Consider the following 13537-nt stretch of genomic DNA (forward strand, 5'->3'; position numbering starts at 1 on the left):
ACAAGAGGCCAAGTGGATCGAAAAGTCGAGCAGTCACCGACAAAATATTTCGTTTTGTCGCGCGAAGATCCAGGAAAGAGTCATCCAACCGAAATTGGAAGTAATCTTTAACCGGTAACCAAACCACGCCAATGGTCTTAGTTACGCCTAAGCCTGCCGTAAGTGGCATTATAGCGCTATCAGATGCGGATAACTCTGGGCAGTTTGAAAACCACTTTGCCAGTTCAAATCCTGCCTCTTGCAAAACCTGAGAAACTTCGTCTCGAAGGCCTTGCAGGTCCTCAACGCATCCGGCGCCAGTCAACAAATCGTCAACATAAAAATTTTTCTGAATAATCTGTGCGGCTTTTGGATAAGATGCTTGCGCCATCTCTCCTAGCTGCATTAAACACCTGATCGCCAAAAAATATGCTGGCGAAGTTCCATATGTAACGGTATTTAACTTAAAGATTTTCAGAGACTCAGAAGGATCTCGTCTTCATACTATGAGCTGAAAGTTTCGGTCAGATTCGTCCACCATTACTTTTTTTTTTTTAACATTTGCATTTTATTTATTGGATCTCCTCTGAATTGAGACTAACAATAAGTATATAGAATCTTAAATTAAAAAGCTATCTGACAGTCAAGGTGACTGGCGCGAAAATTTAGGGGCTCTAATAACTATTGCTGAGCTGGAAGGTCATTGCGTTGCAATCGGGTCCGGATGGAAGCCCTGGCTAGGCCCCTGGCGAGCTGGTTTGGATGAGAAGTTAGCTTGGTGTGGTAGGACGCTTTTTGTTTTGATATTTCATCTTTTACGGGTAGAATGCCAAGATCTCTGTGGATGCTGTCGTTCCGAACATACCAAGGTGCCCCAGTGATAGTTCTCAGGATTTTTGATTGTGCTCGCTGAATAATGTCGATGTTGCTACTGCTCGTGTTTCCCCACAATTGGGAGCCGTAGGTCCAGACTGGCTTAAGCGTTGAATTGTAGAGCAGGACCTTGAAGTCCAGGCAGAGGGGGAAGCGCGCGTTTAAAAGCCAATGGAGACTGTTTGATTTCAGTTTTAGGTGAATTTTCTTAGCTTCGATATGTCTCCGCCATGTAAGTCTCCTGTCTAGGTGGATGCCAAGGTACGTTACATCGTCAGCTTGTGGAAGTGGCGTGTTATTCAGGGTTAGCGGGGGACACGTTTGTCTGTTAAGAGTAAACGTTATGTGTTTACACTTTTGCGCATTTATTTTTATACGCCAGTCTGATAACCACCTCTCCACTACAACGAGATGATCAGCTAGTAGTTCTGTTGCCTGAGTTGGGCATTTGGACCGACTTATGATCGCGGTATCGTCTGCGAATGTAGAAGTAGTGCGGTGTAGAGGAGAAATAGAGTTGGACCAAGGGCGCTACCTTGGGGAACTCCAGCCTCTATAGCGTAGTCATCGGATGTTGTGGTGTTGCATCTCACGGCGAAGGCTCTGTTGTAAAGGTACGATTCCAGTATCCTGTGAGTGTTTCCTGGCAGGATCGTTCTGATTTTATGGATAAGGCCATCAAGCCAGACTCGGTCGAAAGCCTGTGCAACGTCAAGGAATACCGCACTGCAGTATTCCCGAAGCTCGAATGCAGTCCTTATTTCTGTTGTTAATCTGTTGACTTGCTCTATTGTTCCATGGCTTTCTCGAAAGCCAAATTGATGTGCTGGAATAACGTTGTGCTCTTTCAGATATGGAATGATGCGCGTCAGAAGGCATTTTTCGAACAGTTTTGACAGACACGAGAGTAAACTTATCGGTCTATACGAAGCTGGTATTGTGTGATATTTCCCTGGCTTTGGGATCATTATGATTACCGATTTTTTCCATTTTTTTGGGAAATAGCCAAGTCGTGTAATCCCGTTAAAGAGTTTACAAATAACCTCAACTGCACAGTTTGGAAGTTCGATTAACATTTTGGGAGTTATTTGATCACCGCCTGGGGCCTTTTTTGGTTTCAATTGCTCGTTGATTACTTTTGCAATTTCATTTGGTTGAAACAGAATTGGCTCCGTCTCAGATTCAATTCGAATTGACGGCGACGGTAGTGCGAATGAATTAGTTGCAGGGTTTGGCTGAAAAACATTTCGAAGGTGTAAAGCAAATGTACAAGCTCTGTCTTTGTCGCTTCTGGCCCAGCTGCCTGAAGAGTCTCTTATGGGGATTACTGTTTCGGCCGGCGCACTTAGTTTTTGGTGGGCCCTCCACAAGGGATGCTTAGTGCTGGTGGGTGAAAGTTTCTCAATGTACTGGCGTTGTGCTTTTTCTTCTTCTTGCCTTAGAGCCCTGGTAAGTCTGCGACCAGCTTCTTTAAGACTTTGTTTTGAGGATGGCGATCTGCTGGTTTGCCAAGTACGTCTCAAACGTCTTTTCTCCAGAACAAGCTGTTCGATTTCATGGTTAGTTTTGTGTTGGTGTGTGTGCCCATCCCTCCCTTGCGGTGTTGAGACTTTGGCTGCTGCGACGAGTACAGACTCCAGAGCATCGGCGTAGCAGTCGATGTCCTCCTTGATGTTGAGCTGTGGAGTTAGTTCAATGTGGGAACTTACGTACTTTTTGAACTTCAGCCAGTTGGTTCGATGCGACGTCAGCCTGTGAGGGTGCTCGATTAATTCAGGGCTTTGAAAAAGAGTTATTAGCACTGGTGAGTGGTCTGATGATAGATCCAAAAGCGATTTTGCAGATATTAGATTGCGAGAGATGTTTTTTGTCACAGCAAAATCAATTAAATCAGGTAGTTTTCTAGGATCTGTAGGCCAGTATGTAGGGCTGCCTGGTGAAACGTAGTCCAGTTTGTTGCATGTTTTAATGAGTGCATTATATAGTTGCCTTCCTTTGGGGGTCACAAGGCGGGATCCCCAGTGCGTGTGCTTGGCGTTGTAATCTCCTGCTGCTATGAATCGCTCTCCAAGCGAATTGTAGAAGTCCATGAATTGGTCTTCGGAGACTGTAAAGCGGGGTGGGCAGTAGACAGCGGCAATGGCAAGGTTGCAGTTGCCCAACTGTAATTTTATCGATGTAGCTTGCAGATGATTTTTAGCAAACCGTTGGTGAAAGTGGTGTTTGACGCGGTCCCTTATTAAGATTCCAGTGCCGCCATGCGCTTTACCATCTGGATGATCTGTGCCATAGAACGTGTATCCCCGTATTTGAAAGTTATATTTGCTGGTGAGATGCGTTTCTGCCAGCAACATAACGTCGATGTGGTTTTCGTTCAGAAATTGAGTTATTTCAGGTTTATGCCGTGAAACACCGTTGGCGTTCCACAGAGTTATTCGAAGGCTAGGCATGGTTTATTTGGACTGCTGAGCTGCAAGCATTTGTAGTAAGATATTTTGGTTTTGCATAACGGTTTGCATGGTGGTTTTCATGAAGGACATAAATTCCATCATATTTTGTTGCAAAGTAATCATCATAGATTCCATGTTACTTTGTGGCTGTCCCATGGCCTGCTGGATGTTATCAACTTTCGGCTCTATGTGAGCTGTGCCTGATCTTAGAGCACTGGCGTAAGAAATTCCGTTGGTGGTAATTGAAGGGCCAAATGATGATCTGGCTGCTTTTGCGAAGAAAACTTCCGGTGTCGTTTGTGATCTCATGTAAGTGTTTTGTGTGTTCAGGGAGCGTGCCGTTGTTGCTCGTTGCATCCGACTTTTACATCGCCTTGTAGACTGGACAGCCTCTGTAGTTAGCTGTGTGGTTTCCTTGGCAGTTTACACACTTTTTAGTGAGAGAGTCTTCCTTGTTGGCAGGGCAGGGTTCGGAGCCGTGGCAGTTTCCACAAGCTACACATACTGACCTGAGGGTGCAGTAAGCCCTGGTATGACCGTATTCCTGGCAGTTTGTGCATTGCACTGGTCCGGTCCGTTTGTGCGGCTCTTCCACTGTGATCCTACGGTGCAGAAGGTACTGCAACTTGTAGATCGGGTGCACTGCGTTTTTTTTCAAAGTTCTGCTGTCTGGCTCCAGCTCGACCTTGAAGAGTGGTTGCGGCTTCTTGTTTTTGTTCATAATGTTTATAACATTTTTTGCGCAAAAACCGTTTTTTTTTAAGGCCTCTGTAACTTCGCAGGGTGTCACATCGGGTTCTATTCTATTCCCTTTCATAAGCGGAATAACATGAAAGTTATCTTTTCCGACAAGCTCAACTATTTTGTTGACTAGGGCATTCGAGATCTTCTCCCGAATAAAAATAGGTGGGGGCTTTAGTTTCCTTGGGGCTAATTGTTCAGACTCTGTTTCAGGCTCCGCCAGAATGGAAAATCTGTTTTCATCTAATGGCCCGGGATTTACAGGGCCTTTGCTGGAACGATTTATTTTGGGCTTATTGCCGTCCGAGTTTTTTGGGGGTGTTAGCTTGCGCTTGGAGATATTAATGTAGCGATCCATGCCTGTCTGAATGTCCGAACCCGCTTGCAGAATTGTCACTTCTACCGTAGCTTTGTTTTTGCCGTTTGCACCGATTTTTGCACTTGGTTGTGTTGTTGCTTTACCCGCAGCACAGGAAGAGGAGTGGAGTCGTTATTGCATTGTTGGCGACAGAGACCGTTGTAGTAGTCGTAGTAGTTTCTGTTGTTGTTGCGCTAGGCGGCAGAAGCTCTGTTGGAGTCTTGCATTGCTCACTCCATGGCGTTCGAGCGGTGAAGAGCAGGGCGGGAGAGCAAGAGTTAGCTCTCTGGTTTTCGGCGGTCAGTAAACTTGCACCTTCAAGCACTTTCGGTTCTAGAGTATTACTCGTCACCGTAAAATAGGCGTTGTTACGGGCCAAAGAGAGACGACGTTTGTCTTGTTCTCTCTGAATTTTTTCACGCGTTTCGTCTTGTTGTTTTTGTCGTTGAGTGCGCTGATCCACGTTCTTACTCATTTGTTTATAGTTAGTGCGTAAAGATTAATTATTTAATTAATTAAAACTTTAGTTTACGATATGCGATTTGCATCTCGAAACGCAAAACCTCGCGCTTATTTTTTTTTTTCGAACGTTTTCGACTGATTGGCTAATTGTTTTTCCGGAGCGTTAATAAAACACGTCTGCACGCAGCCGAATTGAATTCAGAAGTTGACGATACATTTTCTTTATGTCTGCCGCAAGGGCAAACTTATGCAATCTAACCCGAAGCAGTGTCTGTACTCGACAGGCACTACCGGCAGAGCGAATTTTTCTACAGAATTTCGTGTAGCCTTTTTTTTTTTTTTTTTTTATTTAACAATAAGTTTACAATAAGTTTACGAATCTTAGTCTTAACATTAAAATTTAACTAACAGTATAAAAAGACTGCATTCTGGTTGCGCGTCCCTCAAGTCGGTCGCTGGGTCGGTAAGTCATTGCGACGAAGGCGTGATTGGTTGATCAACCTTGTAAGACCTCTCGCCAGTTGGTTAGGGTGCAACAATAGCTTGGTAAAGTACTTTTCCTTCTGTTCTGCGATCACTTCTTTGACTGGTAGAATGTTTAAGTCGCGATGTATGTTTTCGTTGTGAACGTACCACAGTGCCCCGGTGATTGTTCTCAAGATCTTCGACTGAGCTCGCTGGACTATGTCAATATTGCTATTGCTGGCATTCCCCCATAACTGAGAGCCGTACATCCATATAGGTTTTAGTACCGAGTTATACAGCAGCACTTTATATTCAAGACTAAGGGGAGACCGAGCGTTGATAAGCCAATGAAGGCTACTGGCTTTTAGCTTTAGGTGTGTTCTTTTTTCTTCAATGTGCCGGCGCCATGTGAGTCTTCTGCCGAGGTGTACTCCTAGATATGTCACTTCGTTTGCTTGCGGGAGTAGAGTATGGTTTAACATGAGCGGCGGGCAGTTTTGCCTATTCAGGGTGAACGTAACGTGCTTGCATTTTTGTTCGTTCACTTTAATTCGCCTGTCTGATAGCCACTTTTCAACATCAACCAGATGAAGAGCTAGCAGCGCAGTTGCTTGTATCGGGCATTTTAAGCGGCTGAGAATGGCTGTATCATCAGAGAACGTAGATGTTGTTAGTCGTGTGCTTGTTGAGATGTCTGCTGTATAGAGGACATATAATGTTGGCCCAAGCACGCTTCCTTGAGGAACTCCAGCTCCAATAGTGAAATCGTCAGTTATAGCAGTGTTGCATCGAACAGCAAATTTTCTGTCGTAGAGGTAAGACTCTAAAAGCCTATGGGTGTTGTAGGGGATCATTGTCTTGATCTTGTACATTAGACCTTCTAGCCAAACTCTATCACATGCTTGAGAGACGTCTAAAAAATTGAACTTTTTCCAGCCCTATTAGCAATATACCGGTTCATCGTGTTTGGTTCGATTATGGTGTTGAAGGACAGTGCCTCGTTAGTGGTCGAAGATGCCTTTATCCTCATCACAATCATTTTTTTTTAATTCGCCCCTTACGGTATCGAGGACTACTACGTCATCAACACGTGTGAAATTCACGTTCTCGCTTAAATTGTGTCTTAACATTTCTGACTTGTTGCCGTAGGTAATGTTATTATCGAGCAGATTTAAAGTTACACCAGCCTGCGTTAGCAAGTCGAAACCTATGATAGCATTAAATGTGTCAACAATGACTAAAATGGGGGAAACGGGAAAACTTTTTCAAACATTTGTATTGAACATTTTTGTTTAATTGTCTTTAGCAGAACGGCAGTTGGGAGAGTTCCCTAAAAATTCAATTAGTCAATGCCTGCTGATGAATCACTTTCATCGTCGATGTCATTAACCGCTCCCTCGGCTGTGTTTGTTATTTTTGCCCTGATATACGATCTGATGTATTCTGCCTTTTATGCGTTTCGCATAGAGTGTAGTTACCTTGCGGCTTCCTTTAAATTTAGAGACCGATGGATCGACCTCCTTAGGTTGGACCTGTTTTTGTTCTGGGCCTCTTTGTCACTTGGTTTTGTTGCATACTCACCACGTGGCATGTTCTTACCCTGTCTCACTGCAAAATGCAGATTCTTTTCAAACCCTTTTCCCTGTCTAGCTTGGGTATTTTTTACCTACCTATTGCCTTCGCCTATATGGTTTTTATCTGAGTTTTTCTTCTTGACAGTAAAAATTGAAACATTCACTACGAAAATTTAAAAAATAATTGCGGATAACTTTTCAAAAAGAAAGGCGCCAAATCAAAAAATGCTGTTTATACTTTTAATAATTAACTAATAACTTCTCCATCCGTGTGACAGCATTAGGAGTAGTTCCACTCTTTCCTAGGCGCATACAGTACTCACAACATGGAGCAGAACACCTTAGAGAACGAGAGTATGTCAGACGTATATTTGTGGTTTAGAATTACTAATAAAATATATTTATTGCAGGTACAAGGGAATAATTTTAAAAGGTCTTAGATGTGGACCCCAATGACATGGAAGCCTCTGAAGCGGAAGTCAACGCTCAGGCAGCTCTGCGGCACCCGCAAGGTGGACCACAAGGCCTAGCTTGTGGAGATAGCGCTCGAGAAAAAGTGGAGAAGCAGCGAACGCAGACCGAGCTAATGTCATTGCATTGAGCTTGGTTGGCTGCCATCCTTAACATTAAAAATAAAATTAAATATGAAATTATAATAAAATAAAAAACAAACATTTATGTAGGGTATTACAAATTAAATATGGTTTATTATATTTCGGGTATTTTAGAAGGTTTCAAATTAAACAATTAAAGATTAATATTCAGTTTTTACGACTTTCGCACTATGGATACTTCGACCTCCTTTGTCAATTGTTCGGCATCAACTAAACTTGGTGCAATATGGTGGCGCGAAATTCGGGTGGAAGAGTGTGATGAATATATAGATCACATTAATGGAAAAGGATGGAGAGTGGATACTATGCCTCGTTGTGAAATCTAGTCTATCAATATATCCCTATCCCACAATCGGCCATCCTGAATCTTAATTTGCACCTGAATGAACCCCATTTTTTCATATATTCTGCAGCTGTTGTAGTTAGTTTCGGTCCCTCCTGGTTGCCTTTTTTCTAAACTTCATAGCGCCCATGATTAAGTTTTTTGACTATTTTATACGGGCCGAAAAATTTAGGACGAAGTTTCATCCCAGTTCCATTCTGTGTCCTTTTAATTGATAACTAATTCTCCTACAGTATAATCAATTTCAACCTTTCTTTTCTCATTAAAGTTCTTTCGGTTCTCTTGCTGCACTTTCTCAATATTTTCCTGAGCTTTTTCACGTATTTCTTCTCGCTCATTACTTATCTCTTCTACACCTAAGTCTTCAAAAAGTTTTCTTAAATCATCGTCTTTCTTTCGCATATCTAATCCAGTCAAAATTTTAAACGGACTATACTTGGTAGTTCGAGGTGGAGTGCTGTTTATTATTTGTTGAACTCTGTCTACGTGCCGATACCAATTTGCTGGGTTTTCTTGGCAAATCTTGCTCAACATCGGGATGACAATTTTGTGGATTCTTTCCACCTGACCGTTGCCCTTAGGCATGCCTGTGGTGATGTGAAGTAGTTGAATTCCTTCGCGGCTGCAGTACTCCTTGAACAGTCCAGAAGTGAATGCAGTTCCCCTGTCAGTAACTTTTCGGCGAAGGTTTCCAAAGACTGCTGCTTGCTTCTCGAGCTTTTCTAAAACTTCTTCTGATCCCGTCGAGCTTGTAGGATAAAGCCAAACAAATTTTGAAAATCCATCAACGACCGCAAGAATGTGGTTATATTTCTGCTTCGTATCTGTCAGAGGTCCAACGTGGTCGATATGATAGGTCCAAGGGGTTCTTGAGCCTTATCAATGGGACTGAGTAAACCCTCCTCCTTTCCTCGCTTGGACTCAATGAAAAGTTTGCTTCAGAGAGTTGAAGGAAACTACGCTTCCTCAGTCAACTTTAAATTTCTGTCGTCCTTTCTATTATTTTTCTCTCGCAGCAAGTCGCTCAATGGTTTTGCTGCCAAAGCGTAATCTTTAATCGCCACATGTATGACGTCAGACCCAAGTAACGCTGCAAAGCTTGCCTGCTTTGAGGAATAGGAAAGTTAACGACTGCTTTAATTTTCTCGTTAGTTGGTGCTATGGTTCCGTTCTCGATGATGTTTATTTTGCTCATCAAAAACTGTGATTTTTTCCCATTTGATGCGTAGGCCTGCCTTCGAAGCTACTTTCAAAACTTTTTCCAGCGCCTGCAGTCCCTCGTTTTCGTCCTTACTTGGCACGATAATATCGTCCATCTTACGTAGCGGTAAGATACCAAGAGAATACAGCTGGAGAGTTGGAGATACCAAATGGTACATGCGTGAATTCGTACTGCCCGGTATGTGTTACGAATGCTATAAACTTCCTGGATTGTTCGTCAATCGGTACATGAAAGAATCCGTTCATCATGTCAAGAGTTGTAAATATTTTCGATCCTTGCAACCTGTCGAGAACGTAGTCAATTAAACTCATCGGAAAATTGTCCTTCGTGATTTTTTGATTAAGCAGTCGGTAGTCACAGCAAAATCTTCTTGATCCGGCCTTTCTTGCAACTAGTACAACTGGTGATGCGTACTCTGAGGAGCTGGGTACAATAATTCCCTCTGCCAGCCATTCCTGCACTTGTTTCTCAATAAAACACTTGTTCTCATTCGAGGTTCGTCTTGGGCGTTGATAAACTGAAATGTCGTCTTCCAATACAATTTACATACTCACAGGATAGTCAATTGATTTTTCTGGTTTATACCCTGTAACAAGCTGCTCTATCTCTAGCTTTTGATTCTTATTTAGGTGAGACAAGTCAACTTTGTCCAAAACAGAAATTTCCTCGACGATCTCCATGACACACATACCCTTAAATGTTGACGCAAAATCGCTCTCTCTTGCTATGAATTTGACTCCATCTGAGGTGAAAATAAGGTCGACGGATTGCAGCACATCATTTCCAACAATCGCAGCATACTCCAGTTCATGTTGTTTAGCCACATGAAAAGTCACCGAAAAACATATATTATCTGCTTCGATATTAACTTCAAAAGATCCAATAGTTACCAATTCGACTTTGCCAATGCCTCTTAGGTGTTTAACTACTGGTTTAAGCATTAGGCCATCAAAACTTCTGAAAATGTCATCTCGCATCAAGCACAAATAGCAACCTGAGTCCTGGCTACAAACGCCACGTCATTAGCATTCAGCGTCTTGCAGCTTTAGCTTCCAGCAGATTAGCAGACTCGTTCTTAACGGAAATTTTGGTTTTCTTCACGTCACAGTGCTTCGAGATGTGTCCTTTCTAGTTGCAGTTGTAGCAAAGTACTTCACCTTTGCAATCTTTTGCGATGTGTCCCTCACTTTTACACTTGAAGCACTTTCTTTGTAAATTACCTTGATTCTGTTTACCTGCCACTTCCTTATTAAAACTTTCCTTTATATTTCCTTTACCCTTAATCTTCTCGTAAATATAAATTTTGTCTTTGCTTTCCCTACCTCATTTGGCGCGATACAGTCCTGCCTTATTTACTTTGCTATCTGGTATGCCATCTACAAAATATGAAACTAAGCTTTCGTCGTCGAGATTAATCGGCTTGCTTATCTCCATTAAACTATAGAGAAATTCAATGCATGTCTCCTATACTTGCTTCTGCCTCTGCCGCAAAATCGTATGTATTTCTGCCGAACATAACTTTTTTCAAAACTCTCGTTTCAATGCTTCTTTAAGCTCGATCCAACCCCTAACTCCTCTAACACTTCTGATGTAAGGCTTGGCTGCTCCAATCAGAAGCTGTTTAGGATAAATAAATTTCTGAAATTTATCCAAGCCCACCGTAACAGCAACATCATCGAATTCGAACAACCAGTGATTGATGTCCTCTTGTTCGGAGCCCGAAAACGAAGATACACTCTCTTGAATATCGCGTAAAGTAAATCTTGAGCTTACAGGTGCATTCGCTTCTTTGAAGTTTGATGAACTACTGACGCTTACAGAATCTTCACCCGCATCGCCACCCACATCCAGCCCAAAATGATCGAACAGCCGATCCTGTAAAACACTCTTTCTTCTATTTGTTTCCAATCCCAACTCGGAACACTTTGCGCTAAAACTGCTTATTTACTTTTTTCACAACCACCAATGTAGAAAAATTAAAAAAGTAGTTTTGATTCTTCTTAATATAAACTTAATTCCGTTGGACGTCATTAATAGATTCTATGGTATTACGAAAGTTCTTGATACTTAGGTTAAGAATGCTATTTAGGCTTTCCTATCGCTGGCCTTGTGGCTCTGCAATGAAACAATATATTTATTTTCAGCTGTAGCCGGAGTAGTCCATTTAATCAAGCAAGCGTGAAACAAAAATAATTTACAAAACAAATGAATATGAATCTAGAGCTATATACATAAAATGGAAAAGTAATGAACATGCCATAAGTTCGTGGTCGTCAAGACACATCATAAATAAGCATAAATCTTGCGACACAAACAGCCGCCGGGCTATTGCTCCAAACGTTAAAGCTAAGAATGTTGCAAGGCATAACTGGTGCATCAGCATTTCGGGCGCACACAATTTTTGAGAAGTTTTGACGAGGGTTGCTACTTAACTTGTTTATTAACATATATATGTAAAGTACTAATAAAAACCAGGTTTTATTTTGATTTAATCTTTTTGTTCTGCAACTGATTTTTTCGCAGCTCTTTTTCTTAGAGCTGTAAAACCATGGATAGTAATTTTAACCAGATTTATTTTTGCTTTTAGAACAAAGACAGTCTTTAACAATATAAAAAGGGATCTGCAAGTTTCACAAATCGATTGCGATTTTACCAAATTTAAAAAAAATTGCGAGCAGGGCTTCATAACTTTCGCGACGAATTTAAATTAAAACGGTTAATTTGCATATGTAACAATATTCCAACCGAACGCCTTAGGGACCTAGTTGAAAGTGTTATAGCGCAAGTTGCTATCGAAATCGCCGACATTGACGCCAAATCCCGGACTGGGCGGATGGTCCGTCGTGAGATCTACGCTGGGCTGCGGGTGATGCCGCTGACCCAGCCACGTCCAAGCATCACGGATGCTGTCGACGCTGCGGGAATGTCGTGTACGCCTCTTCAACATTGAACCGATTTTTCCGCTGAATATAATAGATCACGCCGAAAACAACTAGAATTATAGCCACCAATGTGCAGGTTACGGGCACAACTACGACTGAAAGCTGATATTGACGCTGAGCTTCATACATGTTTATGGTGACCTGATTTAGTGACTGGGAAACCTCACTGGATAAAATATAGTATGAAATTTAGAATTGGATTTGATGGAATGGAATGTTTTCGATAAAGTGATTGCAATAATGACGGACAAAGTCACTACCTTTAATCTTGTAGTATCATGCCCAGTTGTTAAGGCTGCACTTTTTTACGGCATTTGCAAAATTGAGAACAGCACAAGGAGATCAGCCGTATAGTCTTATACAAGAACACACCCGTTAAAACAGCGCCCTCAACATGGTCAAAAGATTTTAGCTGCTCAAAACTGAATTAGTATTAGTTTTGTGGCCTCCCATCATATCAGTGGAGCCAGACGAACTTTCATCCACCAAAGTGTAGGCATTGTCTTTAATTGGGTACGTCCAGCAAATTAAATTCGTAATCAATAATAACATTATTTTCATGAAATTCGTCAATAATGATGATCTCGAAAATTTGTTGTTTAATTTTAATCAGCATTTACTGATAAAAGTGCAATGAATTACTTATTAAAATATGATGAATTACTGATTAAAGAGTGATGAATTACTGATTAAACAGAGACTTTTTACCAGTAATTCATCACATTTTCATTAGTAATTCTTCACATTTTTATCAGTAGAACATTGCTTTTTCACCGCTTTTTCATCAGTAATTCATAGCTTTTTCACCCCATTTTCATCAGTATTTCATCGCTTTTTCATCGCATTTTCACCGCATATTCGTCAGTAAATAAACACATCATTTTATCAATACTTCCATTTATTTAAATATAATATTTTCTTACATTTAATGGTTATTATCAATTATTATAAATCTAAGTATTAATCATAATTCAATATACGTTTTCAGTTGTCTAGGAGTTGTTGAGGATGATGATACCGAAACCTCGGTACTTTTGGGCACCTTTTTTTGACTTCGTTCTTTATGTGCTGGCTCTTCCTGAACAAGTATATCTAAAATAAAAAAATTATTATAAAATATATAAAAACTTACTGCGTTTCTTGTTTTGCCGCCGGCCAAGTCCAGCTTAGTTTATGCTGGCCAAACAGTTTTATTATAGGCTTCACCTTAAAAATTGAATTAATATATTAACAGTATATGTAGGTACAGCTTAAAATAATAAAATAAATAACAATCCCCTAAATTTCTGATAAATTTCGTTATAAAATTTCACAAAGAATCTCAGCTTTGATCTGTTCTCTCCGTTCTCTCAAATGCAAGTGCATGTAAAAACAGCGAAAACAGCTTCGGTTGAGAACAAGGGCACCGTTAATGCTATTGTTATTTCCTTTGCCTAATTTGTCTTTATGTTTCACTTCGAGTCAAAGCAGGGTATATAAAAGCATGTTCGACTATTCAAAATAATTACATTATT

This window comes from Drosophila rhopaloa, unplaced genomic scaffold (assembly GCF_018152115.1).
Source record: "Drosophila rhopaloa isolate 14029-0021.01 unplaced genomic scaffold, ASM1815211v1 contig_133, whole genome shotgun sequence".
Taxonomy (NCBI): Eukaryota; Metazoa; Arthropoda; class Insecta; order Diptera; family Drosophilidae; genus Drosophila; species Drosophila rhopaloa.